The sequence below is a fragment of the Bos taurus genome, chromosome 6 (assembly GCF_002263795.3).
Source record: "Bos taurus isolate L1 Dominette 01449 registration number 42190680 breed Hereford chromosome 6, ARS-UCD2.0, whole genome shotgun sequence".
NCBI lineage: Eukaryota > Metazoa > Chordata > Mammalia > Artiodactyla > Bovidae > Bos > Bos taurus.
In genome coordinates, this window is record NC_037333.1 from 17,360,584 (window position 1) to 17,381,574 (window position 20,991).

Here is a 20,991-nt window from a genome sequence, read left to right on the forward strand (position 1 = left end):
AAAAAGTGAAACAAGGGGCATGCTAGTAGAAATTTTTGCAACTGACTCTTGAGCAAAAAAAAAAAAAAAAAAAAAAGAAATGAACCAAGGCATCCAGAACCCAAGAATGAAGAGCACATTTCAAGGGTAGGGGCCAGAAGTGAGAATAAACACGTGAATCAGATACCAGCCTGCTGGTAGCACCCAGGCTCTAATGGGCTGGCACAAAAATGCATGGTGATGCTGACCAAATACATAAATCAGCCATAAGCTTTTACGGTGAGCTTCTAAATCATGCATGGTCAGAGGCTACACTTCAGAGTACATGAAGGAAAAGTCTGAGTAAGCTTTATGAATGTCATTATTAATGACCATCCTAGACTCTCTCTTGCTATTGAGATACAATCGATGGGCTTTGAATACTTCGGACATCACCTTGATTTCAGAATATAGCACCTTCAAGAGAAGGATGGGGTTTAGTGCATCGAGAAAGAAACTTTGAGCCGCCCCCCCAACATCCCTACAGTGTCTAAAGCTTGCCATAAAGAAAAGTGAAAAACTCCTATTCACTCTTACAGAAAGGTTTACAGATAGAAATGTTACATCACATTGTTATACCCCAATGCTACATCACATTTCTAAACAAACTTACTAAAATACGTCTAGGAAATGCAAGTATGTGTATTCTCTCCAGTAAGAATACACACATTCATTTTTCACTGTTTCATGGTACTTCAAACTGTAATAATGTATTAGGTGGTGAGTCACTCTCTAATTGAGAGCAGTGGGAAATAATGATGAAAACAAGAAAGTAGAGAGGCGTCCTGAGGGACCGAGCATGCGCAAAGAATACTTTATTACAAGCAGAAGACCTGATTTGAATCTGGATTCTGATATTCCTAAGTATATCAGAATATTCTAAGTATATCAGAATATCAGTATATTCCTAAGTGACTTTAACAGTCACTTTAACAGATTCAACATGCAGAAAACCAGCAAACTTATAGTTGAACTCAACAACAAAACCAATCCATTGGATCTAATTGACATCTCTAGACAGCTTCGGGAGAAGGCAATGGCACCCCACTCCAGTACTGTTGCCTCAAAAATCCCACGGATGGAGGAGCCTAGTAGGCTGCAGTCCATGGGGTCGCTAAGAGTCAGACACGACTGAGCAATTTCACCTTCACTTTCCACTTTCATGCATTGGAGAAGGAAATGGCAACCCACTCCAGTGTTCTTGCCTGGAGAATCCCATGGACAGAGAAGCCTGGTGGGCTGCCGTCTATGGGGTCGCACAGAGTTGGACACAACTGAAGCGACTTAGTGGCGGCAGCAGCAGACAGCTTCATCTAGTAACAGCAGAATACACATTCTTCTCAAGCTCACATGAACATGCACCAGGAGAGACCATATCTTGCACCATAAAACACACCTTAATAAATTTAAAAGAACAGAAAGTCTATTCTATTCTTTTACTGTCTCCTTTTATATCAAAATGGAATTAAACTAGGAATCAATAATGAAAGATAGCTGGAAAATCCCCAAATAGTTGGAGATTAAATAATACATTTCTAATTAACACAAGGAGCCAACAAAGAAATCCCAAGGGAAATTTTTTAAATGTTTTGAATAAAAATGAAAATACAACTTATAAAAATTTATGGATGCATCAAAAACAGAGGGAAATTCATAGCACTGAATGCACAATTCAGAAAAGAAGATCTAATATCAATAATCTAAGTTTATACCTTATGATACTAGAAAACAAACAAATTAAACCCAAAGTAAATAGAAAAAGAGAAATAACACAAAATTAGAGCATAAATCAATGAAATTAAAAACAGGAAATCAAGAGAATTTAATGAAACCAAAGCTCATTATTTGAATAATGATAAAATTAAATCAACAGGTCTCCAGGCAGTTAATCAAGAAAAACAGAGAGAGAACACAAACTACTAATATCAGAAATTAAAAAAACAGACTTCCCTGATGGTATCAGTGGATAAGAATCCACCTATCAATGCAGGGGACATGGATTCATCCATGGTTTGGGAAGATCCCATGTGTTGTGGAGCCAGTAAGCCCATGCACCACAACTATAGAGCCCACTTGTGACTACTGAAGCCCATGCACGTACAGCCTCTGCTCTGCAACAAGAGAAGCCCCCACAGTGAAGAGCAGCCTCCACTCGCCACAACTAGAGAATGCCCATGTGCAGCAACAAAGACCCAGAGCAACCAAAAATAAATAGATAAATTGGTTAATTTAAAAAGGAATAAAAAGAAGGACATCATTGCACGTCTCACAAATATTCAAACAATCTGCAAAACTCAAAGAAAGAAACCATCTGCATAAGCCTATATGTATTAAATAAATTGAATCAGTAATTAATAACTTTGAGGATTTCCTGGTGATCCAGTGGTTAGGACTCAGTGTTCTCGTTGCCAGGTCCCTGGGTTAGATCCCTGGTTGGAGAACTGAGATTACGCCGCAAGCCACATGGCACAATCAAAAAAAAAAAAAAAACAAAATAATTAATAACCTTATAAAATAGAAAGCACCAGGCCCAGATGGTTTCACTGGTGAATTCTACCAAGTATTTAAGAAAGAATTTATACCAGTGTCTTTCAGAAGATAGAAGCAGAGGCCACATAAATAAAGTCAACTGATCTCTGACAAAGGAACAATGACAATATCTTGCAGCAGACAGTCTTTTCAATAAATGGTACTAGATCAAGTGGTCATTCACATGCAAAAAATTAACCTAGACACAGATCTTATACCCTTCACAAAAGTTAACTCAAAATGGATCACAGGCCTAAATGTTAAAAACTAAACTAACTCCTAAAAGATAACATAGGAGAAAACCAATTGACCTTGGGTATGGAGATTATTTTTTCACTACAAGAGCAAAAGCACCATCCTTGAAAGAAATAATTGATAAGCTGGACTTCACTAAAATTAAAACCTTGGACTCTGTGAAAGGCAATGTCAAGAGAATGAGAAGACAAGCCTACGGACTGGGACAAAATCTGCAAAAGAATATCTGATAAAGGACTATTCTCCAAAATATACCAAAAGCTCTTAAAATTCAACAATAAGAAAACAAAAACCCCAATTAATAAGTGGGTCAAAGACTTGAACAGACCTCATGAGAGAAGATACAGAGATGGAAAATAAGTATATGAAAAGATGCTTCACATCATATATCACAGGGAAATACACATTAAAACAACGAGATAGTATTACAACTATCAGAATGCCCCAAATCTGGAGCACTGACAAAACCAAATGACGGTGAGTATGCAGAGCAACAAGAAGACTCGCTAACTAACGGTCAGAATGCAAAATGGTACAACCACTTTGGAAGACAGTCTAGCGGCTTCAACCAAACTAAATATACTTTTATCAGATGATCTAGCAATTGTGCTCCTTAGCATATACCCAGAGAAGCTAAAATCTTATGTCCATACTGAAACATGTACATAAAAGTTTATAGCAAGGTTATTCAGAACTGCCAAAAACTGGAAGCAAACAAGATGTCCTTCAATGGGTGAGTGGAGAAACTGTGGTATATCAGATTATTATTTATTAATAATAATGGTGTATTATTCAGTGATAAAAAGTAATGACCTATTTCAAGCTACAAAAGAAAAAAAAAAAACATGGAAGAGCTTTAAGGGCAAATTGCTAAGTAAAAGAGCCAATCTGAAATGGGTACATACTGTATATGATTTCAACTATATGACATTCTGGAAAAGGCAAAACCATGGAGCTAGGAGAAAGATTAGTGGTTGTCAGGGCTTGGTGGAGAGAGGAATGAGTAGATGACGTACAGGGAGTTTGGGGTTGAAGAAACGATTCTATATGATACTGTAAATGATGGCTATGTCATACGTTTGTCAAAACCTATAGAATGTACAAGAGTGAGCCCCAATGAAAACTATGGACTTTAACAATAATGCGTCAACACTGGCTCATCATCTGTAACAAATATACCCCATTAGTGCAAGATGTTAATGATTGGGGAAACTGGGGGACGTGGGGGCAGAGCCTATGAGAACTCTGTTACTTTCCGATCAATTTTTCTGTCCATGGGGTCGCAAAGAGTCGAACACGACTGAGCGACTGAACTGAACTAAAAACCACTCCAAAAAATAAAGCCTACTAATTTACAAAAAAGTACTTCTAGTAATTATCTATAAACTCACTCATTTTAAAGATATTTTAGGAGAGCAAAAGTTTTTTTTCAAAAATAAAAACAAAAGAACCCCTCCAAATACTGTGATTTAACCTGTAAAGCAACACTCAAAAATTAATGTCGAAATAGCCTCCAGTTATGTCCTTCAAGGACAATGACAGTTTGCTCAAGCACAACCACTGATCTAAAACTGCCTTATAACTGAAAAGCACTTAAGTCTTTTAAATATAGAGAACTTTCTGAACACTGCTTAATGTTGATGAAACAACATTTGTGGTTAGGGCAGCATTCCGTTTTGTCACTCTGCCCCCGCAGGTTTTCATACTCTAGGTACATATTCATTCCAACAGACATGAAGATGACGTTTTGTGTACCAAAGGGCAGGGCACGCATTATCCTGCTGAAATGAAAGGTTCCATTCAGGGTGGCGCACAAGCACAAATAAGGAGGGGGCCTTAGCACAAATCTCTAATGTGTCATACGCACACATGTACCCTGTTGAAATTACAACCAAGACTTGTTTTCCTTCCAAAATGACATTTTTGGGACATCCCTTAAGAATATTCTCACAGCCAAAGATGCACTTTAATAGAGCTCCCTAAGATGGGCTCGAAAAAGGACAGAAAAGGTATGGACCTAACAGAAGCAGAAGATATTAAGAAGAGGTGGCAAGAATACACAGCAGAACTGTACAAAAAAGATGTTCATGACCAAGATAATGATGATGGTGTGATCACTGACCTAGAGCCAGACATCCTGGAAAGTGAAGTCAAGTGGGCTTTCTAAGGCCCACTTATTCCTTGGAAGGAAAATTATACCAACCTAGACAGCATATTAAAAAGCAGAGACATTACTTTGCCATCACTACGAACAAAGCTAGTGGAGGTGATGGGATTCCAGTTGAGCTATTTCAAATCCTGAAAGATGTTGCTGTGAAAGTGCTGCACTCAATATGCCAGCAAATTTGAGTGGCCACAGGACTGGAAAATGTCAGTTTTCATTCCAATCCCAAAGAAAGGCAATGCCAAAGAATGTTCAAACTACCACACAATTGCACTCATCTCACATGCTAGTAAAGTAATGCTCAAAATTCTCCAAGCTAGGCTTCAGCAATATGTGAACTGTGAACTTCCAGATGTTCAAGCTGGTTTTAGAAAAGGCAGAGGAACCAGGATCAAATTGCCAACATCCGCTGGATCATCGAAAAAGCAAGAGAGTTCCAGAGAAACATCTATTTCTGCTTTACTGACTATGCCAAAGCCTTTGACTGTGTGGATCACAATAAACTGTGGAAAATTCTGAAAGAGATGGGAATACCAGACCACCTGACCGGCCTCTTGAGAAATCTATATGCAGGTCAGGAAGCAATAGTTAGAACTGGACATGGAACAACAGACTGGTTCCAAATAGGAAAAGGAGTACGTCAAGGCTGTATATTGTCACCCTGCTTATTTAACTTATATGCAGAGTACATCATGAGAAACGCTGGGCTGGAAGAAGCACAAGCTAGAATCAAGATTCCTGGGAGAACTATCAATAACCTCAGATATGCAGATGACACCACCCTTATGGCAGAAAGTGAAGAGGAACTAAAAAGCCTCTTGATGAAAGTGAAAGAGGAGAGTGAAAAAGTTGGCTTAAAGCTCAACATTCAGAAAATGAAAATCATGGCATCTGGTCCCATCACTTCATGGGAAATAGATGGGAAACAGTGGAAACAGTGGATGACTTTATTTTGGGGGGCTCCAAAATCACTGCAGATGGTGATTGCAGCCATGAAATTAAAAGACGCTTACTCCTTGGAAGGAAAGTTATACCAACCTAGACAACATATTAAAAAGCAGAGACATTACTTTGCCAACAAAGGTCCGTCTAGTCAAGGCTATGGTTTTTCCTGTGGTCATGTATGGATGTGAAAGTTGGACTGTGAAGAAAGCTGAGTGCCGAAGAATTGATGCTTTTGAACTGTGGTGTTGGAGAAGACTCTTGAGAGTCCCTTGGACTGCAAGGAGATCCAACCAGTCCATTCTGAAGGAGATCAGCCCCGGGTGTTCTTTGGAAGGAATGATGCTAAAGCTGAAACTCCAGTACTTTGGCCACCTCATTCGAAGAGTTGACTCATGGGAAAAGACTCAGATGCTGGGAGGGATTGGGGGCAGGAGGAGAAGGGGACGACAGAGGATGAGATGGATGGATAGCATTACTGACTCGATGGACGTGAGTCTGAGTGAACTCCGGGAGTTGGTGATGGACAGGAGGCCTGGCATGCTGTGATTCATGGGGTCGCAAAGAGTCAGACATGACTGAGTGACTGAACTGAACTGACTGAGTGAAGTGTTCCCAAAGTGCTTGCCTCAAGGAACCTTGAGGTCAAGAGTTTTGCTATTAGCTAAGAAGACACAGCCAACACAAGCACATCTGCCAATAAGACAGAAATTGACCACAGAAATAACAGCCAGGTCCCAAGAGATATCTCTTCAGCCATTTGCAAAATTCCAGTTAAGTTTTTATACTGTGATTTTAAAGTGAAACATTTGAGCTTCAAACAGCCTTCTTAAGGCTTCTGTGAGCTACAGCTGAAACTACACACGGAGCCACGGGCAGGTAGACTCAGTCGGTCACCCTGAGCCCCTGTGCACACCCTGCATGGTAATTCTCCTCTCAGTGCTGCCTCAAAGGGTGTGGGATCTTTGCACCTTTTCCTGCGAAAGCCATCCTTAGGATGGAGGCAAACCTCAGGACTCTGGACCTCAGAGCTCCAGCTCCAGTTTCCTGCTGTAGTCACACATTTTGCTCACTCTGTGGCTCCTGGACAGCCCTGACTGTGGCAGCTCCCAGCTGACACCACACACTTCCACTACTTCCCTTTCCCGACACAATATTTAGCAACTACAATGGCACCCCACTCCAGTACTCTTGCCTGGAAAGTCCCATTGATGAAGGAGCCTGGTAGGCTGCAGTCCATGGGCTAGCTAAGAGTTGGACACGACTGAGCAACTTCACTTTCACTTTTCACTTTCATGCATTGGAGAAGGAAATGGCAACCCACTCCAGTGTTCTTGCCTGGAGAATGCCAGGGATGGGGGAGCCTGGTGGGCTGCCGTCTATGGGGTAGCACAGAGTCGGACACGACTGAAGTGACTTAGCAGCAGCAGCAGTAACACTTGTGGTTGATAAAAAAAATAATAATAATAAAGCTGGCTCATCAGACCACTATATTTGTTAAATCAGTTACGCTAAAAGAAACTATCTAAATTCTCATTAGGATATAATCAAATCTCATATAAATGAATAAAAATGTATTTGAAGACAAGTGATTTTTAAACAATCACTCTGTCAGGACCTTCCTTGATGGTCCAGTGGTTAAGAATCCACCTACCAATGCAGGGGGGATGGGTTCAATCCCTGGTCTGGGAAGATCCCACATGCCACGGAGCAACTAAGCCGGTGCCACATGCCATGGAGCCACAACTACTGAAGGCCATGCGCTTTAGGGCCCGTGCTCTGCAACAAGAGAAGCCACCTCAATGAGAAGCATGTGCACCAGGACGAAGAGGAGTCCCCACCGGCCGCAACCAGAGAAAGCCCGAGTGCTACAACGAAAGCCCACTACAGCCGAAACACATAAATAAATGCCTTCTGTCAATATTTTCTTCTTTTCAAGTTTCATGTTGTAAAGGATTAAAGGATTCTTAGAATTCAAAAAGAGCTAATTAATCACTTACATGAAAAAGGGAGTATGTACCCAACCTTAACGATTATTTTTTCAAATAGTATTTTGGAATCTAGGTTCAAGCACATCATTTAAAATAAGAATCCAGCCTCATTTTCTTTAATGATGATGGCAGAATAGGGAAAGGGCTCAAGTGTTCGGCAAAGGGGGCAAAAAGAAAAGAAATGAAACTTAGGGTCTAACACCATATATTACCTTTAGTAATAGATATAGATGGATATATACATGGGTTTTATATATATATATATACACACACACACATATATATGCACACATAAGCTATATATGTTTTTTCTTTTATTTTCCAATTAAACTTATAGTTTAGAACTTGCCAAATATCTCGATACTATAGAAAGATATACATTTGTCATTGTTATCAGCAAACCAAAAGACCTGTTCATCCTCCTGATTTCCTCATGTCATATTTTCACTAAGATAAACTCGACTGTGGTAACACATAACCCGACTCCTCCTAGGTGGGCAGGATCTATTTTCAGGGGGTGATATCATCTCAGCTGTCCTGATTTGAAATGACTTCCTGTCTGTCAAGTTTTGTTTCCCTCTGCCAAATGCACGTCACCTCTAGTTCACATTAGACTATCCTCGCCCCCCACCCCGCCTGTGGAATGGGTGTATGGCCCAAACTATTCCATGGCCCCATCTCTCTTTTAGCAGTTTCATTACTGACACACCCTCAAGTAGAACAATAGTTGCTAGAATAAGAAAGGAAAGGTCTTTTAAAATCTTGGACACCTTAAAGAATAAACAGTGCTATCTAGATATTCAATCTTGCAATAAAAAAATATGCACATTCCTTCCCCAGTCCATTTCCCTTAATATCAGGTTTATTATTATAACAACTCTGAGAATCATACTTAAGTTTTTATAATTGATCTAAGATCCTTGGAAAAATTTCTGTCAGGTTGTACTCTGGGGTCAAGAAGACCCCAAAGTGATTTTAAAAGAAAGTACGGAAGTGAGAATTGGACCATAAAGAAGGATAAGAGCCAAAGAAATGATGCTTTTGAACTGTGGTGCTAGAGAAGACTCTTGTGAGAGTCCCTTGGACTGCAAGGAGATCAAACTAGTCAATCCTAAAGGAAATCAATCCTGAATATTCATTGGAAGGACTGATGCCGAAGCTCCAATACTTTGGCCACCTGATGTGAACAGCCAACTCACTGGAAAAAACCCTGATGCTGAGAAAGATTGAAGGCAGAAGAAGAAGGAGGCAGCAGAAGACGAGATGGTTAGATAGTATTACCGATTCAATGGACATGAATTTGAGCAAACTCCGGAGACAATGGAGGACAGGGAAGCCTGGTGTGCTGCAGTCCACGGGGTCACAAAGAGTCAGACACACTTTACCAACCAAACAACAACAACAAAAAGTGAATTAGGAGGACTGGAGACCATCTCTTGCAGTCAATCTCTGGAAAAGGGTCCTGACACACCCTTCTGTATGTCAGAGGAATAAAAGTTGGTCACAGGGAAGGGTTTGACAAGAACTAGCAAGTGTCTGGTTTGTGCCAGGCAGGGTAAACTCCTGGAAACAAACAGACATGGTCCATCCCCTCGTGGAGCCTACCACCCAGGGTGGGACACATCCTGTCAAAAGAAGGAAACAAGTACCCAATTACAAACTGTGAAAGTGGATCAGCAGTGCCGAGAGAAAATACGAGGAGAAACTAACTTTAGACAGAGGACAAGAAAGGACCCCCTTGAGGAAGGAGCATTAAAGTTGAGACGTGCAGGATGAAAAGATGCTGGCACTTTGACGGTGTTAATTCAAACAAAAAGCCCATGATTTGGTGGTACAACAAGGTGTGACTTGGGTTAAATGGAAAAACTAAAAGAAAAAAACACACATACCTTTATATGTATATATATAATCTACATATTTATTCATATATATCTATCCATAAATTACATAGATGAAAACAAAAAATATAAAACACTTCGTTACCTCAGTTTCCTATTAAGTATAGCCTTTAATTTGGGTGGCCATTTAACTCAACATCCTAACCAGGCCAGTTCTGAGTAAAAGAGATATTTACTAATAATTACACCAGGGGGCTTCCCTGGTGGCTCAGTGGGAAAGAATCTGCCTGCCAATGCAGGAGACATGGGCTCAATCCCTGGTCCGGGAAGACCCCACGTGCAGCCAAATAACTAAGCCCACGTGCCACAGCTAGTGAGCCTGTGCTCTAGAGGCTGGGAGCCACAACTACAGAGCCCGCAAGCTGCAACTCCTGAAGCCTGTGCTCTAAAGCCTGTGCTCCGCAACGAGAGAGGCCACTGCAACGAGAAGTCTGCACCGCAACTAGAGAGTAGCCCCCACTTGCTGCAACCGGAGCAAACCCCGTGTGGCAACGAAGACCCAGCACAGCTAAAAACAAATAAATAAGCAAATAATTTAAAAACCAGTAACCACACCAGGGCAGTATGTATACACAAGAACTGTCCCAGGCAATCAGGACACACTGCATGTATGCATGCTAAGTCACTTCAGTCGTGTCCAACTCTTTGCAACCTCATGGGCTGCAGCCCGCCAGGCTCCTCTGTCCATGGGATTCTCCAGGCAAGAATATTGCAGTGGGCTGCCATTCCCTTCTCCAGGAGATCTTCCTGACCCAGGGATGGATCCCATGTCTACTTATGTCTCCTGCACTGGCAGGAAGGTTCTTTACCACTAACACCACCTGGGAAGCCCCATCAGGACACATAATCACCTTAATTATAACAGAGTCCATGGAACATGGCAAGATGTCATGGAACACAGATCAAATGAACAATATTAAAATGTGTCTCCTTTAGTGAAGTTTTTAAAAGAAAAAAAAAGGTTTTAAGAATTGAATTGTTAAAAAAAAAAAAAAGAAAATTGTAAAAAACTAAACTCCACAGAAGACTTTGTCCACATGAAGCAACATCCTATTAAACAAACTAGTGAGCCTGCGCTTACAAACTAAAAGATACAAATTAAAGAATGAAGAGTAAAGTATTAACATAAGGAATTAACTTCTAACAGGACCAGAAGCTTAAAGTAATATTTTCTTTAATTAAGAAAGCTAATCCTTGCCGGAAGAAATATCAATAACCTCAGATATGCAGATGACACCACCCTTATGGCAGAAAGTGAAGAGGAACTAAAAAGGCTCTTGATGAAAGTGAAAGAGGAGAGTGAAAAAGTTGGCTTAAAGCTCAATATTCAGAAAACTAAGATCATGGCATCCGGTCCCATCACTTCATGGGAAATAGATGGGGAAACAGTGGAAACAGTGTCAGGCTTTATTTTGGGGGGGGGCTCCAAAAATCACTGCAGATGGTGATTGCAGCCATGAAATTAAAAGACACTTACTCCTTGGAAGGAAAGTTATGACCAACCTAGATAGTATATTGAAAAGCAGAGACATTACTTTGCCAACAAAGGTCCATCTAGTCAAGGCTATGGTTTTTCCAGTGGTCATGTATGGATGCGAGAGTTGGACTGTGAAGAAAACTGAGCACCGAAGAATCGATGCTTTTGAACTGTGGTGCTGGAGAAGACTCTTGAGAGTCCCTTGGACTGCAAGGAGATCCATCCAGTCCATTCTAAAGGAAATTGGTCCTGGGTGTTCTTTGGAAAGAATGATGCTAAAGCTGAAACTCCAATACTTTGGCCACCTCATGCAAAGAGCTGACTCATTGGAAGAGACTCTGATGCTGGGGGGGATTGGGGGCAGGAGGAGAAGGGGACGACAGAGGATGAGATGGCTGGATGGCATCACCGACTCGATGGACATGAGTCTGAGTGAACTCTGGGAGATGGTGATGAACAGGGAGGCCTGGCGTGCTGCAATTCATGGGGTCGCAGAGAGTCGGACACGACTGAGCGACTGAACTGAACTCAATCCTTTCTAAAAAGATAAACCAACCCCATATAGACATTTCCACACCACAGTCTCCAGTACCACTTAGTCATTGCCATTACCAGGAGACATTTGCACAAAAACAAGATTTATATCCTTCTCTTGTTTCTATTCTTCCACCTAAAGGAATAATCCTCCATTATTAGCAATGCACTTAATATCTCCACAGCAACTAGTATAATTGGGTTGTTGTGGCAGGAGGATAATGAAGTGGAAAACCAAATGATAGAAGTAGTACAGAAGGAAAAAACACTTCCACACAGCCTTGGCGGGAAAATAACTACCACGAAGAAAAAAAAGAAACTTGCTAAAAAGAACCATTTGAGGGTTGCTTCAGTCAGTTGCGACTTGGCCTTTAAGATACTAAAGTATGCAAGGAGGCAAATAAAAGCTTTCAAAATGATGAACTGTACCGAGCAAGTGCAGATCACGCAAAAGAACTCTGAGGTAGGGAAGAGATGAGATTCCTGAAATAGACAAGAAGTGATTTCCACAGGTTTTCACATGCGGCTCCCAAGAAGGTACAGGGGACAAGGTACAGGGAAAACACCCAAGAGGGCATTAGAGCTAAGCTAGCCTCCCAGACGAATCACTGGCCACTGGGGAGAATGGGGAGGGGAAGTGGGGCCATCCGGAGCGAAATACACCCTGAGCCCAGGCCAGACAGTGGCTGCGGAAGGCTGAGGGCAGCAGGTTGAGAATCAGGAAACCTGGGCTCTTCGCCAGCTTCTGCCTGACACCACACAGGGGTAAATAATGCAGGCAAAAAGGCAGTATTCGAGAATACTCATTAATTTAGAAACCATGTGTTGAGTGCCTACATCATGCTAGGAAATTGAAAAAAAAAAAAAAGAAAAAAAAATTTTGCTCCCGAGGAGCTCAGTCTGGAAGAAACATAGTTTCAGCAGAAAATCATATTACAGTATGGTTGTCCAGTGACAGAGAAAGGCCCAACTATTCTGGGGAGGGGGGACACCTAGCCCATGGGGGTGATGGGGAGAAGGGAAAGAGTGAGGCGGAGGCTGGCGGTCAAGGCATTTGTGCTTGAAATCAGTCCTCTAAAACGCTCAACAAGATCACCACGTAAAGGAACCCTCCGCATTGTAAAACCCAACGAACAGCGCGTTCTCATCGTACTCAGCTTGAAAACTCAGAACAGAACTGATTACTCCATCCTGCTTTACACACTCAATTTTGTTGGCATCTGGAAGGCTGCCTTTTTGGTCCTCCTCCTACCTCGCTGGTTACTCCTGGGTCTCCCCCCCTCTTGATCTATTTATTAATTCTGTTAGTCTGCACGGCCTAATCTCTGCCTCTCTTCTTGGCCTCCAAAATCTCCCCAGGTGACTCTAGACTTCCCATCACTTTATATAGCACTTCTATGCTGACACCACTGGCCATGATCTTGTCCCTGAATGCAGTTTTCAGAATCATTGCTGGTCGTTTGACAACTCTCTCCATTAGGATGTCAGCTAGGCAACTAGCTGGCCAAAATAGAACCCTATTCGCTACAATCCCCGCATCCAGAAAAAAAACAAAACAAAACAGGATTTGTGCTTGATTTCTCCTACTCTGTCATTTCACCCATCCAGGCCTATCCATTAAGTCTTGTCAATTCTGTCTCCAGACCTCTCAAATCCATCCACTGCTCTCCATCTCTAATACCACCACACAGCTCCAGCCCCCATCAGGTCATGTGTCTCTCCTTCTTTAAAAAAAAAAAAAAACTTATGGATTTGGCTGTGCCAGGTCTTAGCTGCAGCACGCAGAAGCTTCGATCCTCATCGCAGCATACCACTCGGGTCTTCAGTTGCGGGATGTGGACTCTTAGTTGCAGTATATGGGATCTAGTTCCCTAACAAGGGATTGAACCTGGGCCCCCTGCATTGGGAGCTTGGAGTATTAGCCACTTGACCACCAGAGAATGCCCTGCCTCTCCTTCTTAGATCACTGCAGAATGCTTTCTCATTGCATTTGGAGTAAAACTTACAAAATTGGGCTTCCCAGGTGGCATCAGTGGCAAAGAACTCGCCTCTCAAAGCAGGAGGTTAAGAGACACAGGTTCGATCCCTGGGTTGGGAAGATCCCCTGAAGAAGGGTACGCAACCTGTTCCAGTATTCATGCCTGGAGAATCCCATGGACACAGGAATCTGGCGGGCTATGGTCCTGGGGTCACAAAGAGTTGGACAAGGACTGGAGCGACTTAGCACACACGCCCCTCCTCACTGGGTTTTCGTGCCTCGGCACCTGCTTTCTCACTCCTCCCTGCTCAGACACTGTGGCCAGACTGGCCTCCCTGCCTTCCCTTGCGTAACCAAGCACTTAGCCTGTCCCCTCTGCTGGCTCCTTCTCAGCCTTCACATCTGAGTGCAAGTTCAACCTCTTTGACAAAACTTTTCTGACCATGCTCGGGTAGGATTCCCCAGTCACTCTCAGCATATTTCCTTTAAAGAACCGGTCCAAGTCTGAACTGATCTTGTTTATTAGTTTTACTTGCTTATCATCTGCTCAACCTCCCTTTTCAGCACTTTTTCCTGTCTCAACACATTAAACTCATACAATCTCCGTTAAGGGTAGAAACTTTGATTGTCTATTGCTCACTGAATCTAGAATCAAGAATAAAGTCTAGCACACAGCAAGTATTCAAAAATAGTGTTGGATGCATTAATCAGTTTCAGAAGAAACCAAGGAGGGCTTGGGTCTAACCTCACCTACCTGTTTAGTACAGGTATTTGAGAAAGTCAATATATTTATGAAATCGAAAGCAACCTATCTTGAGACCTCAGTGAGAACATCAGCTTGTCCAGTGGCTGGGGGAATTTTTTGCCACAAAATCATCCATCGTGATTTCCTTCCTTTGCATTTAGGTGATTTTCTTGTGCAGAACTGTCCTCTCCTTCCTTCCTTCCTCCGTCTCTCCCTGCTTCTCTCCGCACACCACCCTCTCGCTTCTTATCCCTCTCTCTTCTTCTCTCCTTCTCATACTGAACCTGAGTCTTCTTACAGTCTAATCTTATCTATTCCTGGCAGACTGATATTTGATATCAAGTAATGATTTCTCTGATCTAGGCTTTACAGTGGCCTTGCTTTCTAAATTGTCACAATAAGCAACTGAACAAGAACACAAATTAGTAAGCAACATCACGCATATAAACAGGGCAAGAAAAGAGTGAAAACCAGGGCATATACCACCACATCCCACTTATTACAGCTCACAAAGGTATATGAGCAGCCATCCTTTCTGTACACATGAATCTAATAATCTAAATATTTCATTTATAGGCCCAGGCATACTGCCTGGCACTGATATTCACAAATTTATATTACAGATAACCTTAGGGAGATATTTCACTGTACCGTTCAGCCTGTTCTTTCTAGCAAAAGGAACCAGAACCAGCTTTCTCTAGTAATGCCAGGATATAATTCAGTTTATAAAATACAACACACCAAAGTCATGGATGACAACTATTAAGGGATATTCTAAGGATAACCTCAGACTCATGCAGGGTATTGTTCCTTAAGGATAAGGCTGGTCAGAGCTGCAATGCCTGGCAAAGCAGCCACTAAGTCCACGTGACTCCTGAGCACTTGAAGCATGGCCAATCTTAAGCCTAGATGTGCGGTCAGTGCAGAACACACACCGGATTTCTGGAAGATTTAGAAAAAAAGTTAAAATGTCAAGAATGTTTACATTAATATTAATATTAAATATGATAACAGTTTAATATATTGGTTAAATAAAATGTGTTTTTAGCAAAGTGACTCCAAATATCCCATCACCATGGTTTTAAGAGTTTCCAGTTTTTATTCTACTTCTACACGAGACAGTCTATTCCCTCTGTGAAAAGGGCTTCCCTGGTAGCTCAGATGGTAAAGAATCTGCCTGCAATGCAGGAGATCTGGGTTCGATCCCTGGGTCAGTAAGATCCTCTGGAGAAGGGAATGGTTATCAATTCCAATATCTTGCATGAAGAATTCCATGGACAGGGGAGCCTGGCAGGCTACAGTCCATGTGATTGCAAAGAAATCGCTATAGATATAGATAACATCATCTAGTTAATGGTCACCCATATTTCTTTAAAATTACCAAAAATCCTTTATTATCCCTTATTTCATTTCTTAAGCAGGAAAATTCCCAAGATTTTAGTTCTTGTGCCGGTGCTATTTCTACTTTGCACAAAAGGCAATCCTTAACTGATGCAAGCTGTCTCCAAATCACAATGTAAGATTGTTATTGGAGGATTCCTTAAAAATCAAAACCCCCAAACTAACCGCATTCATTATGATAATTCTTGCTATTTTAAATTTCCATAATTGACATACTGATTCCAAGATATTGTCTACTCCAGGGTCTACAACCCTCTAGGTACTTACTACAGATGACCCAATGTATGATACTACTTTTTATTTGTTTTAATTCATTACAGTTTGAAAAGCCCTTGTATAGAAGTGCTCCTGCTCTCAAAGAATTCATAATAACACTGCTAGGCAAACAAAGCAAGTTAACAGATTTTAAAAATATAAAGCGAGGGACTTCCCTGGTGGTCCAGTAGTTAAGACTCCACGCTTTCACAGCAGGCGGTGTGAATGTAATTCCTGGTTGGGGAACTAAGATCCAGCAAGCTGAGCGCATGGCCAAAATTTTTTTAAAAAGAAAAGAAGTAGAAAGACTCTGACTCGCATCCATCAGAATGACTGTTATCAAAAAGATCACAAATGTTGGTGAGGATATGAAGAAAAAGGAACACTTGCACACTGCTATTGGGAATGCAAATTGGTGCAGCCACTGTGGAAAACAATATGGAAGTTCCTCAAAAAAATAAAAATAAAGCTACAATACGATCCAGCCATCCTGCTCCTGGGTATACATTTGAAAATGAAAACACTAATGTGAAAGGATACAGGCAGCCCAGTGTTCACAGCAGCATTATTTACAATGGGCAAGATATGGAGGCAACTTAAGTGCCTCAGTTCAGTTCAATTCAGTCGCTCAGTCGTGTCCAACTCTTTCCAATCCCATGAACTGCAGCAAGCCAAGCCTCCCTGTCCATCGTCAACTCTCAGGGTCCACTCAAACCCATGTCCATAGAGTCGGTGATGCCATCCAACCATCTCATTCTCTGTCGTCCCCTTCTCCTCCTGCCTTCAATCTTTCCCAGCATCAGGGTCTTTTCCAATGAGTCAGCTCTTCGCATCAGGTGGCCAAAGTATTGGAGTTTCAGCTTCAACATCAGTCCTTCCAATGAACACTCAGGACTGATCTCCTTTAGGATGGACTGTTTGGATCTCCTTGCAGTCCAAGGGACCCTCAAGAGTCTTCTCCAACACCACAGTTCAAAAGCATCAATTCTGCGCTCAGTTTTCTTTATAGTCCAACTCTCACATTCATGCATGACCACTGGAAAAACTATAGTCTTGACTAGATAGACCTTTGTTGGCAAAGTAATATCTCTGCTTTTTAATATGCTGTCTAGGTTGGTCATAACTTTCCTTCCAAAGAGAATAGAAACATGGATAAAGATGTGAGATAATGTACATATAACGGAATACTACTCAGCCATAAAAAGGAAGGAAAATTTGCCATATACAACAACACAGATGGACCTGGAGGATATATTATGCTTAGTGAAATAGGTTGGACAGAAAAAGATCAATCTTTTATGTTATTACTTATATGTGGAATCTAAAAAAAACAAACTAGCAAATAAACCAAAACAGAAACGGACTCACAGATATAGAGAATAAACTAATGGTTACCAGTGGGGAGAGAGAAGGAGCAAGATGGGGATAAGGGACTAAGAAACACCAACTACTATGTATAAAATAAATAAGCTCTAAGGATATGTTGTGGCTTCCCCAGTGGCTCAGCGGTAAAGAATCTGCCTTCACTGCAGGAGACACAGGTTTCGATCCCTGTTTCAGGAAGATCCCCTGGAGGAGGGCATGGCAACCCACTCAGTATTCTTGCCTGGAGAATCCCATGGACAGAGGAGCTTTGCAGGCTAAGGTCCAGGGGTCACAAAGAGTCAGACACGACTGAAGCAACTGAGCATTCACACATGCAAGGGTATGTTGTATAGCGCAGGGGATACAGTCAATACCTTATAATTCCTATAAATGGAGTATAATCCATAAAAAATGTGAATCACTACATTGTATACCTGAAAGTAATATACTATACCTCAATAAAAAAACTAAAATAAAATAAAAGGAATCTGGAGTCAAAACTCAAGCAATAATGCCCACAGCCACCACCAGCATCATATGCAGACCATCATCTTACCCTAAACAAATGCAAGCCTATAAGGAGTGCCACGTGGGGTGCAGAGCCACATTTCTGTTAGGCAAATCTGATGAAAGGCTAAGAGGCTCAACCTGCTCTGGAATCAACAAGACTTTTCTTTTTTTGCCAAAACCTTGATACGGTCGTTTAAAATGGACAGTATATATTTGTGTGCTGGGCTGTGCTCAGTTGGCTTCAGTCGTGTCTGACTCTTTGAGACCTATGGACTGTAGCCTGCCAGGCTCTGCTGTCCATGGGATTCTCTAGGCAAGAATACTGGTGTGGGTTGCCCTGCCCTCCTCCTGGGGATCTTCCCAATCCAGGAATCAAACCCCTATCTCAGGCATCTCCTGCATTTCAGGCAGTTTCTTTACCCACTGAGCCACCTGGGAAGCCCATTTACTTGTATACAAATATACAAATGTACAGAATTACCAAAAGCTAAATCCCTCTGCCCTAAGGTGGTTCAGTTTACATGCAAACTAAAACAACCTCCAAAGTGTAAACACTGCTATACCTGACCTGTCCATATAAGTCGTGAGATTAAGCAGCTCTCTCACAGGGCTGGCATAAAGGGGAAAAAAAATCAAAGCACTGATTGTTCCAGTAACTGTCTGTATTATCAGTTTCCTGTTGCTGCTGTATAAGTTACTATAAATTCACTGGCTTAAAATAACTCAAATTTCTTCTCTACAGTTTGAGAAATCATAAGTCCAAAAGGGGACTCGGTAGGTTAACACTGAAATGTCAGCAGGACTGTGCTCCTTTCTGGAGGCCCCGAATCCATTTCCCGGCCTTCCGCAGCTTCTTTGAGATCACGTGCATCCCTTGGTCCAGGGCCTCCTTCCATCTTCGAAGTTGGCAATGGCTGTTTGGCTTTTTCTAATGGTGCCAACTCTTTGACTCTTCTCCTTCTCTTTTCCACTTATAAGGACTGTGGTGATTACATTGGGTCTACCCAGATAACCCAGGATAGTCTGTATCCTTAGTCTGCTGATTAGCAACCTTAATCCCTCACAGCCAAGTAACATAACAGGTTCATCGTTTCTGGGGGTTTGGATGTACACATCTTTGGGGTACCATATTCTGCCTGCCACCTTGTCCAAGAGTAATTAGCAAACATTTAAAGAAACCTCTCACATGTTCAAGTTATTCTCTTACAATGAGGATTTTTTAATATTTTAATTTATAATAAGTGAAAGCCTAAAACTTAAAAAATAAGTAATATTAAAGTAGCAGGAATAGGTTCAGTTGAGTGTACTGATCAGGGGACTGGGAGAAAGAATTCACTGCTCCTTTTCCAGACAAAACACGCAGCCTGACTGAGGTCTCACAAGCTTATACAGAAAAATGTTTGATGATACCATATCATCAACATATTTCGATAGCGACACAAGTGTGTGACCTAGCTGTAGTCCTCTACATGGTAAATCATAAGGAGTTGACAGCACGTATGGACAGCTGTGATGTTTCTTTGCTAAAACTGCATGTGCAAGGACAAAATTGGACCCGAAGTGTGAGATACACGCTGCGGCCGCTGCTGCTAAGCCGCTTCAGTTGTGTCCAACTCTGTGCGGCCCCATAGACGGTAGCCCACCAGGCTCGCCTGTCCCTGGGACTCTCCAGGCAAGAACACTGGAGTGGGTTGCCATTGCCTTCTCCAATGCATGAAAGTGAAAAGTGAAAGTGAAGTCGCTCAGTCGTGTCTGACTCTTCGAGACCCCATGGACTGCAGCCTACCAGGCTCCTCCGCCCATGGGATTTTCCAGGCAAGAGTACTGGAGTGGGGTGCCATCGCCTTCTCCGAGATATACACTAGATTTCTACGAACAACAGTGTAGTGCTTAGACACCACAGCCAGACTGTCCACTTTCAAGACCCAGATTTGCCTCATACCGCCTGTGTGACTGTAGGCAAGTCACTTAACTTGCCTACTGTGTCTCAAAAGAGGATTCTTAAAATGGGGGTAATAACATCTGTCTCAGAGTGTTGAAGGAGGAACAGATGAAGAAGAGTTCTAAGTGTTCAGAGCAAACCCTGGCACATAGTGGGCACTTTAAGTGTTTGGAAAATAAAATTGTAAATGTTCCTGCTTGCTGCTTATAAACTTACACACACACACACACACACACGCACACACACACACACAGATGTGAATTTAACAGAAAAAAAATGCCCTTTGCTGATACTAAAGTTTGGAAGCGACTATGGGGCAGTAATAACTGGATGGTTAAAGAACTTACAGATCCAATGCAAATCTCAGAAAACAGTAGCAGCTGTGTTAGATAAACCGTCTCAGGGCCTCCTAAAGAAAGATGCCCAGCATACTATCCAGGGAGGACAGTAGGGTCTGTGATCCTTAATGGCCTTGGCACTTTCTGGAACAGTGGGGCTCATGGTACAATCCTCCTCGGAAGGCCGGGCTCTGAGGGACCGTGGTGCTGGGCTCGCCACGGCTACCAGCATCTGCGGAGAGGGCTGGCATATCGCGGTGGCAGCCTGGAAGGCTTGTCAGCGTTCACAGCTGATGTTATACACTTCTTAAGAAAGTTCTTGAATTCAATGGCAATGGATGATCAATTTACAAAAAATCTTATTTTAACCCCGAAAGAAAGGAAGAGGAGAGGGTAAGAGATAGGACCCAGACGCTACAATAGAGGTGAGATGTGACAAATGGTCATTCCATTACCTAAAAATACGTTAACTTCATGAGAAATAATGAGACACAATCTGATCCTTGAGGCAATAGGAATGAATCCTTTGTTTTAAAAGTGAGAAATAGAGTCTATATGCAAAAAAGTGATGGCTGAGCCACCAAATATTAACAATGAACCGAGCATTAGCCTCAGTGTTTTACACACATAAAGTAGTATGATTCATACT

At 42.0% G+C, this 20,991-nt stretch overlaps 1 protein-coding gene across 11 annotated transcripts in view; it reads right to left on the reverse strand.

Annotated features, from left to right (window-relative positions):
* Positions 1 to 20,991, reverse strand: part of SGMS2 (sphingomyelin synthase 2) — a 98,444-nt gene that overhangs the window by 67,753 nt on the left and 9,700 nt on the right. The gene's annotated exons all lie outside the window — the stretch shown is intronic.